At 41.5% G+C, this 11,727-nt stretch overlaps 1 long non-coding RNA gene across 1 annotated transcript; it reads left to right on the top strand.

Moving 5' to 3' along the window:
* Positions 1-5,533: 5,533 nt before the first annotated feature.
* On the top strand, positions 5,534-10,089 carry LOC126635873 (uncharacterized). The gene is made up of 3 exons (XR_007627819.1): positions 5,534-6,151; positions 6,251-6,309; positions 7,670-10,089. It is a non-coding gene; the product is annotated as an uncharacterized LOC126635873 (long non-coding RNA).
* The last annotated feature ends 1,638 nt before the right edge of the window (positions 10,090-11,727 follow it).

The raw sequence follows: 11,727 nt of genomic DNA, 5'->3' as shown, positions 1-11,727 counted from the left end.
CACTTGCTTGGGTGCTACTGTGATTGATAATGCCAGTGCTTGCTTCAGAAATGTCTGTGCTCACACCTCTGTGAAGAATATCCAGAACAGTAGTCCAAGACCAGGAAGAAAGTTTTGGCCTACACTGCATCTGAATGAAATGGAGCTCACACTGCAGTACTGATTATTTCGAGTCTGTGGAATTGAAGAAAGTTCTCTCTCCCTACATACAGTATCAGCTTTCACTCAACCCCCTCCCAAACAGTAAAAACTTTTTACTTGATTGCAGCCACTAAAGCAGGATTAAATACATGACCAATTTGTAAGTTGAGATCCCTTTGACTTTGAAGAGAGCCTGAAGCAATGATTCGAAACTATGTGAACTTTCAACTTCAGCTCACTCAGAGCTGTGGGCTCTTCAGCTGTAAGCTGTGTTTTTCCAAGATTTTTTTTTCTTTCTTTTTCTTTTGCTACAAGGTTCATTATTTTGCAGAGGATGGGTCTTTCTGCCCTGCAGGGATCTATTTATCACTGCTGACTCTCTGCATCTTCTCCACATGGAAGAAGTAATTGGATTGTACATTCTGCACATGACCAAGGTAGCAGGGAAACTCAGAGCTGTAGGCCAGGGAACTGAGCTGTCTAGAGGGTAGGGAAGCACCTGATGCCTAGGAAAACTAAATGTCTGAGTCTTACAACAAATCTTTCCTTTCTTCCCATAGAGGAACTGGGACATGCTGAACTGAACTCACCAGACCGTCTATGAAGGTCCATGAAGCCTTCAGGGAGCTGTGAAAAACAACTATCCAGATAATCCCTGACAAAAACCAGCCCAAGGGCATTAGATGTCTGTGAATATACAAAACAATATGTATTCTATGGGATACTAAGAGTTCAGGACATTTCTTAAAATTACAATGCAATTACCTCAAAAATACAGTGGTGTTTTTACACTTTCAGGACCTACATGTGCTACCATGTGTCTGGTGTATATGATTAGGCAGTAACAACTGCTATTATTCAGCCTAGAAAAGAAAAAAACCCCACATTTATTTAATATATTTCCAGATAAGGTTGTATTTATTATAATTAAATGTTGCAAAATGCCATGTTGTAATCTTAAGCACTGTGCTGTTTCTTTATTCCTAAAGACACCAGAATCCTGGCATTATTATATGTGGGAAGAGTGATGGGATTGTCAAGACTTTATTCTGTAAGTCTTTAAGAGTTTAGTAGATTTATTATTTTCCTTCAAACAAATGCCTTCTTGTCATTGTCAACCTTCCACTGCTTGTCCCCACCTCCAACTCCTTAGAGCCAAGCCTAAAAAAAGAAGTTCTTTGGAGCTTGATGCATTGCTTGTAGATGTGTTAGAGAAACTGTGCTATTCTGGGAACACTCAGGCTTCTCCAAACAGCTCTTCCAGAGGTAACATCATGCATGGTTTTCATCTCAGCCGTAAGAACTTTCACTGGTCTCCTATCAAGCACCACCACCCAAACCCCAAGTACTGGCAAGGCCTAAAAAGTGTGTGTGTATGTGTACATGGGTGCATGCAGATACGCTTATTTATTCTCATGAAGGAGAGGTTTAATGGCCAGTTTTGAAACCACTCCAGCACCATTAGAGCAGACTCATCCTGCAGGCTTGCTCTGACACACAGCACTGACATGAATTCACAGATCTGACCCCAACCACCGCTGAGGGGTTTACTGATGGGATGTGTTGTTTTGCTCTGGACAAGCCATCACCTCCCTCTGTCCCTGCAGTGGAGGCAGAGGAGGATTCTACACGCCTGTATGATGACCTGTGCTTCAGGAGAGCCCCTGCCTAGGCTGTGCCAGCTTAGGCCAGGTTTGCATGAGGGCGGCTTTGTACAGGGATGAGACTGCACTACACCAGAATATCACCCCCACACTTGTGCTCATCAGCAGCACAGTTTCTTACGCAGGCTGAGTTGTAAGTTTCTCTTCAAGAAATATTTTATCAACCTTGACTGGAATAAAAGCACTGACACAGGGGGAAAACTGTCTGCTATTATTCTACAGTTATAAAGAACACAAATCTACATGATGAGCCAAATTCTCTTATTGCAAGGATTGTTATGTGAAACAGCTAAAACAGCAGAAAGAAGCCATTCCTGGAATTCAAAAGGAGAAAGACTTTTCTTTACAGCAACAAAGCAGCACCACTGTCCCACTCAGCATATTAACACTCACAGTAAAAGATGGCAGTTGCAAAAATGTGGGGGAGTACAATTAAATCAGTATTTCTTAAATACTTTTGGAGTGTGCAAGCTGATATTTTGGAATAATAATGGAGAACGCACCATGTTCTGAACTGTCAAAGTTTCTGAGGAGGCAGATTCAAAGGTCTTGTGTCACTTAATATCTCTGGATCTCCAGATGAATGGAAGAGGAGCAAACAGGACAGGGTGTTGTACCTGCATGTTGGATGAATTATGTTTTGCTTTCTTTTTTTTCTTTTTTTAAGTAAATCCATAATTTAAATGCTTCTGTGATGGAAAACGAAAATTGCACAGTACCATACACAGATCTCCTACGGATAATATGAGTTGGTGCATATGTATGTACTTGTATTTGTGTTGTAATTTAAAATACAACATCATCCCAAGCTAAAAACATTTAGGAAACTCCTTTGAGAGAAAGTCTTCACCTCAAAAAGGGGATCCATGGTAATGAAAATCAATGTGGCAGCCAGAAATAGCATTTAAACCTTTACCGGCAAGATATGGCACATCAAAGAATTTAAATCGATCTTCCAGCCTTCTGTCCCAAATATCAAACCTGCAAGACGAGTATCACTTGCTCTGAGCTGACAACTATGTAGTTGTTACTTGTCCCCATCAGTGTACACTGCATGCTGTCTTTGCCACCAGACTCTCTCTCCATCTCCAGACATCTGAGTGACACTCAAAAATCTGGATTAACAGGAGTAGTTTTGCACGGGCAGCGATACTGTGAAATGCAGTGAAACCAAAGAAATGTGGCCCTTTATCCTGTGAGCAGCCGCAGACACTGGGATTTCAGTATGCAGCATAGCTGAGGCTAAACTTGGTATCATAACAAAATGTGGGTCTAAATAAAAGCTGCCTTAAACTCCCAGGAGATTTTCTGCTTCTACGCGATGACAGTTGTTAGAGAGTAGCTCTCCTACAGAAACAACCATACCAAATATAGCGTACTGGAGTAAATGCAAGAGGCAATGCTGGAAGAACACCAAAAATGTTTTGCTTTCTCTCTGAGTGCAACACCATTTCTGTGAGAGGTCGAATAGATGCCATATCTTAAGGGATTTGTGTATTTGTCCCTCTAGCTCTGTGATTCCCTCAGTTATTAATACAACCCAGCCATTTTCAGAAGCTCCTGGTCTTTCCTGAGGCCATGCTTTGAGTTGAGAGACTCGTTCATGTACCAACCCCAGAGCAGCTGGTAAGCAACTTTCTCTCAGATGTCTGCCAGCTGCATTGAAGGTAGGCCACCAGGAAGCCCTAATTGTGTCAACTTTTCTACTGGTCTGCTGTTGATCAGTTTCACAGATAGTCTTGATGTAGCCATGTATTCATGCAGGCAGCAAGATACAACTGGGAGAGGAAGCAGACAAACACAATAATACAGACATTTGACCACTTTACCGCAATGGTGTATTTTCATAGAATGATAGAAGGTCTGGGCTTGGAAGGGACTTTACAGATCATCTTGTTCCAACCCCCCTGCCATGGGCAGGGACACCTTCCACTAGATCATTTTCTGTCAACTTCTCTGCTGTCCCTTTCCTCCCGCTCTGCTCAAGATGGCACATGGGTTCCTCACGCAGCAGCTGTGGCCCAGAGGAGCTTTGCAGGCATGAATAAGCTGCAGAGCCTGTAAGACAGCAAAGTAGTGACCTTGCCTGGGAGCTTAGGTACACCAAAAGCCAAAGGCAAAGCTCTTCTGGTCCATAGAATGCCTGGATTTTTACCAGAGGATTTTCACCTTTGTGTTCAAAGCACAGCAGGCAGCAGTGCTTGTAAAGGAGCTTATAGGAGGATTCATTCTTTGGCCTTTTTTTTCCACACAGGTTTCCTCCTCTTTATCTTCTTCTTCTTTTTCTTTCTTTCTTTTTTTTTTTTTTTACTTTATTTATTTATTTATTTTTTTTAAGTTTTTTCTTATTTGGAGTTGTTCTAACTTCAGCACACAAAGCAGAATGCAGGAAAAACCCTTGTATGTCAGTACAAAACCATAGCAAGAAATGGTTTTGATTGAAGCTGGGCCAGCTCTCATCTGCCCTGATCCATAACCCTTTTAGCTCCCATGAGGATCAATCTTGCTGGAAAATTCTGCAAGTGGATGAATTCTGGTGTGTCTCTGTGGCAAGCCAGAATAAAACACAGTTACACTGCTAAGTGCTGACCTGGACTGTGAGAGGGATAAGATGTCCCAGCCCTTTTGTGTCCCTACAAAGTACATATTTCCACGCTCCAAAATGTGGGTCTCGCTTGCTGTGGGGAGAGACAGAAACTGAACAATACCTTCCTTAATTACCCTTTGCTATAACATGCCCCTATGGGTGCCAGAGGGGGGCTTACCTAGATAAAAGTGAGTGTTTGGACTGCTACAAAATGGGAGGTGTCATAGAGGGATGTGTATGCCTCTGAACGATGGCTGGGCCATCTCTGACCGCCAGCATGGCGGAGCTTGCCTGGCGCTTGAAACATCATCAACAATCTCAGCTATAAGCCCCCACCATTTCACTTTAAAATTAAAGTAATTTTATGAGTAATAGGAGCACATTCATGCTTGGAAACGGTAGAGCACTTAAAATCTTTTTCTATTTCGGTGCTAGAAAAAAGAAAAGTACAAAGAGCCAGGAAATATTGTTTCTTGGCTGGACCTTTGTAGACTGAGTTTTGGTCCAGTGGGGTTTTTTTGCATGACTCAGTGGTAAGTTTCTGAACAAAGAACTTTATGATACAGAGGCAATATTGTAAAAAGGATTTAACTCAAGATGTGCTGGAGGAAGTTTTGAAAACATCTGCTATCTTCTCATAGCAGTGCTTGCAAATGGATTGAAACCTTCCTTGGGGATTTCTGTAACAAAGTGGGTAAAAATTTAAGTGCTTTGTAATCTCTGTGAGAAGAGATAGTATCAGGTAGAGTAGATAATTTGAAATACTTAGAGCATTGATGCTTTTGAAAGCCTTACTTCATTTTGGGAAAACTAGTTAGTAGCAAAATTACCTTCCAAAAGCTTCTTTGCATACTCCCCTAATGAACTTCTATTTACATGCAGTTTTTAGATATGCCTTGTCTCTCCTAATGTCATTTTCTTCTTTTTATTCAAGGCAGGTTTTTGTTTTAGGGGGAAGTATTATGTAGTGTAGATAGCTTCTGTGGAGGAATTATTGCAAATACCTCATTTGTAAAGCTTTTGTTCTTCCACTCTGAAACCCCACATCTCACTTCTCCAAGGAGGAGAGGATATTGTGTATGACTTATTACAAAGCCTAAAGCATTCTTAGGATTAACTGCAACTAATCACTAAAATATGCCTTCTCATTTTGGAACTGTTGTGTCTCTTCAACATGGGAAAAGTGCTTCCTACTTCAAAATCTGTTTAATTTCTAATTTTTTTTTCCCTTCCCAAAGGCTAGGTCTGGGCCCGTGCCTTCCTCATCAGCATGCCTATTAATGTTGTCAAGACTGAGGACATGAGGAGGATGAGGTGTTTTTCACAACAGTGAAAAATGCCAGTACAAGGATTGAGACCAAAAGTGACCAGACTTCAGATAAAGAAGGAATAGGAAAGTTGCTGAGGTCTCCAGACAGGTGTCTGGTAACAGTCCCACCAAGGTGGAAGTGAAAGTGTCTCACAACTCAGCCTCTTGTCCCTAGTACCTTTGGAGGCAGCTTCCACCATGACACATCCCATATTTGCCTCTCCAGGTAAGACTGGGATATCAGTATGAGGACTGGGCTAATTTTTACTTCTTTTGACATACAGTAATTGCTGTATCTATGATACAGTATATTTATGTAATTTATTGAAGGATAATGCTGAAGAAAGGGATGTCAGATGCTGTGCTGGTGTTTAGAAAACCGACCACTAATCTAGTGTTTTCCAACAAGCCACCCTGAGTTACAGCATGGAATAGAAATTGTCTCAAAAAGTAAGTGAAATAAACTTGTGCTTCAGGGCATAAACAGGCTTCGTGAAAGGTTGGGATAGGAATAATATCCCCTTCTGACACATTACTTTATAATTGCAGAGTATGAGACTGCTTGCATCATTCTCTGAAGGGTCTAGTGCTGGTATTTTAGACACTAGGTAAGTAATTTTTTGAATTTATAGATTCTTCAGCTTCTTTCAGTGGAAATATAAGTTTTCAAGGACATTTTACGCAGGTCAATTACTATGTAGAGACCAAGAACTTAATTTCCTCAATCACATTTCATGATCAAATATGGGGTAGTTCACAGATGCCCAGGGACTGATGAACCACATGATGGAAACCACCAGACAACTCAGACCAGGAATCAGAGTCTGACAGTTTTCTAATACCTGATGTCTTTAAACCAATGCTTTATTTTTTTTTTTTTATTAATTGCAGACGACATGCTTCGGTTCAGCCAGAAAATATGAACTTGAGGGAAGAACTTAGAAGTTCGTGGCAAGCTTATAAGGACTAATGTACTCTTACTTGATTGTAATTGTTTAATTCTAGACTTAAAATCAATGAATATACAAAGTTTCATATTTCTAAGAAAACAAAGACATAAATCTACAGCCATGTTGGCAAATGATGTGCAGATTTCTCCTTGGGGAATCTGCAAAGAAGGCCAACACCTGTGGGAAGGGTGTTCCCAGGATTATGTCACCTGCATATGTGATGAAGGAATTTTCTCCTTGGCTGCTCAGATGAGGATTTTTAACAGTTGCCTCCCATTTACTCCATAACATTTCATTGCTGAGTAACTGGTACTTCTTCACACCGTTTTAATTTGATGGCATGTACAAGTAATGCAGAGACCTTTCTTTACTAGAGAAAATGAAGAAAACAATTAATTCTTTCACTCAGTATCTCAACTGAATTAAGTTCAGATTCATTCTTTTAGGAAAGCTGTTTAGCTAATTCTGTCAAATTAAAATATGAAAGGAAAAATGCCAATAATAATGACCACCATCATCACAATTCTTAGTTCTGTCATGTCATGCTTCCTCCACTGAGAATTTTATTTTGCAGAGGGAGAAACTAGCATAAAGCCTTAAAATGCTCAAGCCATATCTGTAATTTCTGCATATTACTAAACAGTAGCATACATATATGTTCATAGCACAAAATCTCAGCAACACACTTTTCGTGTTGATTTGGCTTTTTGGTTTCATTTGTGAGATTTTTTTCCTTATTTATTCCTTACGCATTTACTTTAATGTGTATTTGCCAGATGCATTATATGTACAGAAAAAGGTGTAATAACAGGACAGGAGTGTCAGCTGCACTCCATGTCCTTAAGAGAGAGAGAGAAAAAATATTATCTGGAAATATCTATGGCACAGGACCCTGCTGGCAGCTGCTGATCTCATTCCTATCCCTCACATGGGGTTGTTAACACAAGGACACATAAGGGAATGGCCGAGTATTGGAAAGGCCATGACCAAAGTGAATATTGATTCTCTTTTTCCTTAGTGTGACTGGCTGCGTAGAAAACATTGATCACCAGTGCAGCCTTGAGAGAAGGTTGAATGAATTCATGGACGAGAAAACCCCCTGAGAGCTACTGAATACACAGAAAACCAGTCTGGCTCAGGATGTGTCTGGGCTGCAAAGGCTGTAAAGTACTTGGAGGAGAGGGGAGATGTTGCTTGTGCTTCTCTGGTCTCATGCTTGCTTCTCGTTCCAACATCAGCTTTTGGGCGTTGGCATTGGCTGCTCTTGTTTCATTACGCTTTTATTTACTGTTGGAAGGAGATGAAGACTGGAAGCTGCCAAGGACACTGACTGCAGGCACTGAGAGACCTCTCTTTCCTGAGGGTTGGATGCAGCACAGAATTGACAGACCTGCAGCTGCCCAAGTAAGCCTGTTTCATATCCAGAACGAATTTTCCAGAGTGCCTAAATGGCTTGAAACTCCAGGTTCTGTTGGCCAAAATCAAGTGACTTGCATATATTGAGAAACTTCTTCCGGTTAGCTTTCTCTCTCTTTGTCTCTCTACCTGTGTTTGAGCATTTTCAATTATGTAGAAATCTATCATTAAGCTCCACTTCTTTACATTTAAGCAGGCAAGGAACAGGGATCTTCAAACTTTGAGAGAACTGCAGAATACTTTGAAATATTTTAACGTGAACCACTCTTTCTGTGATAGAAAAACACATATTTTCTTGTTAATTCTGAGTCACGTTAGCTGGTACTGGTAACTTTGTACCCACAAGCATAGCACACTAGGTGGATAGACTGCAGCAAAATGAGGTATATGTTGCATTTAGAAGCAAGTATCACCTTAAAAAAATTTACCTGTCTGCCAAGACTTGGCAAAATGAGAAAGTTCATCTCAGTACACAGAGCAGTTCCTGCCTGCCTGACTCTCCTCATGGCTGCTGGGAATGCCTGGCGTGTCAGGTAACACATGCTGAGCAACAGTCAAAAAGCCCTTCGTTTCTTGTAAAGGTGAAATAAGCTCCTTATTGAAAAAAAGCTATTTCCAAAGCTATTACAGCTGTGGCTGATGCTGTAGCCGTGCTTCTCAGCCCAGGAGCCTGCCAGGGAACAGCTTTAAATAGTTTCAGTAGGTAACACGCATAACAGGGACTCCTCAATCCCAGAGAGAGAGGTCCAGCTGCCTTGTGCCAGAGCATCCTACCTTTCGTTACACCTTCATTACCTAAACAACACAAACTAACAGCCAACATTAACATGAAACAAGCAACAATAAAATATACCTATTTAATTGTTCACAGTCTGCTAAGTCAGGAGGACCCCTGGGACACCCTGCACTGTTTTGACCTCCAGTTCACTCCCAGCTCGTTTGCAGCTCTCCTGTTTCATGCTGGGAGATCTTTCAGTTTTGGCTTTGCCTTGCCTACTACATCTGCAGTGTAGGTGCTGTTCTATCCTAGTGTTACTGCAGTGGCTGCCCTTTCCTAAGGAAGAGGGATGATTTTTTGAGGCTGTGGTGATCTGCTGTGACAGGTGGCTGTCTGATCTCTCAGACAGGAGGTCTCAACTAGCAAAGCCTCCTGTCTGTTCAAGACCTTACAAGCTAAATGTCTTCGTAACCTTCTCCCCTTGGGCTTAAGGGTGGCATCAGGTGCTGAGGCTCTTTCACCACTACAAGTTTTATAACATCTGTCCAATGTCATGGATTATAACAATAAATGACACCACTTATTAAAAAATATCTCCAGGATTTTTCCAGATTTTTCAACAGTTTCCAGATTTCCTGTGCCTGTCTATACATCTCTAGAAATGACAAGTGATGTGATTTTGACATTGAGGATTCGTCTGAAGCTGGTACAGAGACTGGTAAGAGACTGCCCTAACCCTCTGGGGCCGGAAGCATTTGAACTGAAAGTGGAGAGGCTATAGAAGGGTCAGACAGATGTGTATGATCTCACTTTCCTCTGTGTTTCATGGGACTTTTTGCACAACTGGCAATTACAGATATACCCCTCAAACTCACACCAAGCTTCTGACCTGTTGTCACACACTATTTTATGCAGCATATCATGTCCAACATGTCTGTAATGTCTTCTGACTTATTCAGATCCAGCTCTGTCTCCTGCTTTTTTAAAATTTGCTCCCGGGAATTTCTCTTAGGCAGACTTTTTCTTTCATTATTCAGGCTCCAATCTGATTTCACCACTGTTTTGCTCCACATCAAAACCTGCAACCCCTTTACACTTAAGGCTTGCAAAAGCCTAGAAAGCTGCTCCAAGGCAGCTGGTCTCTGTGGAGCTGGGGCAATGAGCTGGGGTGACTGTACATGTTTCTGTTATTAAAGCAAACCGACCTGTCCAGTTTGTTTGGCTTTTTTGCTGTGGTTTGTTTTTTTAGGTTTTTTTGTTTTTTGGTTTTTTTAACCCCAGGGGTCAGGCTGGGCTATCTCCCTGCCAGCTCACTGTTTTCCCTGTCTGACACTATTTGCTGTGGGCACTCATGCTTGGCCAAAGGATATGCTCCGTGACTTCGCTCAGGCAAACCTGTCTCCCACATGTTCAGCGTATGTTGAATAAACAATGTCAGATCTTTGCTGGAGCTACGGGGTCGCTACTTAAAAAAATGCTGGGAGATAGCACAGGCACATCCCGCAGTGCCCATTGTGGGCAGTAGATTACAGTGATTGCTGGAGCCTCCCTTCTGGGCTGTAAAGGTTTTGCAAAGAGACATCTCTATGGTACTCCACACAGCACGCCCTGCTCACTGTATTGCCAGAGACATTGCTGGGCAGTACCCTCTCCTCACCTGAGAGCTTTGGAGTCCCAGTGACATGTGTTACAGCTGCTTGAGCATTCAGCAGTGACTTCTTTGTGATGCTGGCTAATCTCTCCAGGGCTGGATCTGTTTCTCTTAATAATTTTCCTTGCACTCTGGAATCCCGCAAACAACCCTTGTTTTTAATTAGGGGCTCCATAATGTCTCAGACAATAGGCATAGTGTCAGAGATCTTACATCTGAAACATAAGGCTCTATTGCCCCTTATTTTTATTCTCAGTTTTGAGCACAATTACTGAGTCCCTTTACAGCCTTATTCTGTCTAGGTCAAGTCTTCAAATAACTTTCTCGATGGTTCAATTGTTCCAAGTATTATTTTGAAAATAATAAGTGACTCTCTCGTGTCACTTTTTGTCCTCCTTGCTCAGACAGTAAAAAGTTTTATTTCCAAGTTTCCTCACTGCCTTTCACGACCTACTCCATGTATCAATTCCATGCTCACATGGACAATTCAGACTGGTTTTTTGAGCTCTCAGTGACACAAGCCCCTTATGGCAGTTTGCCTGCTTCATTTACAGGCTGTCTTTCTTTGCCTGGACAATGGGGTATTCGTCAGCAGGGCTGCTGCTGCAGTGATGTGTGTACTGCACTAGCTGATGACATAAGCTCTGTCCCACCTCTTAGAAAGGGACAGTTTATCTCCAGCTGCAGGTCACTCCCTTGCTGTGTGCTCTCTGATGTAATCTCTGAATGCTTCCTGCATAGAACTTGTGCCTCACCCTCCCTGCTCTGGAACTGAGAATACAGAAATACTTGAATAAAAGAACTCAAAATAATTTCTACCGTCCTTTATGGAGTAGCACTGCTACTGTTGTTAATAAGAGAGAAGTCCTGTTAGAGCCTGTAGCAAACATGCCTCAGGTAGCTGTGGCAAATGAGGAAGCATTTAACGGTGGGCTATGTCCTAACATCATCTGTTGGAAAGAACTTTATGTTTCCTATATTTGATGTTACTGCTCTGAAAGACTGAATGAGGGAGCACAGTACGAATTGAAGTGCTTATGGAAATTAAAACCATGTTTAAATGAATTTAAAACTTTTAGTGCAAAATTCAGCACTTAGAAATTTTGCATCAACTTCTTCTTAATTAAAATTAATAAGGTTTCAAAGAGTTTTAGCTAGGATAGATGAGGAAAGAATTTGGCCTTAAATGTGTAATTAAAATACAATTATATTGGAAGGAAGTCATTACTGAGGTTGTACCTCAAAAGCATACCTAATGGGCTATCAGGAGAAAAAGGTTTATGCATTTGGT

The sequence above is a fragment of the Myiozetetes cayanensis genome, unplaced genomic scaffold, assembly GCF_022539395.1.
Source record: "Myiozetetes cayanensis isolate MyiCay16 unplaced genomic scaffold, myiCay2020 scf1, whole genome shotgun sequence".
In the NCBI taxonomy this organism is placed as follows: Eukaryota; Metazoa; Chordata; class Aves; order Passeriformes; family Tyrannidae; genus Myiozetetes; species Myiozetetes cayanensis.
Note: the sequence above shows the minus strand (reverse complement) of the source record. Positions and strands in the feature narration are given on the sequence as shown.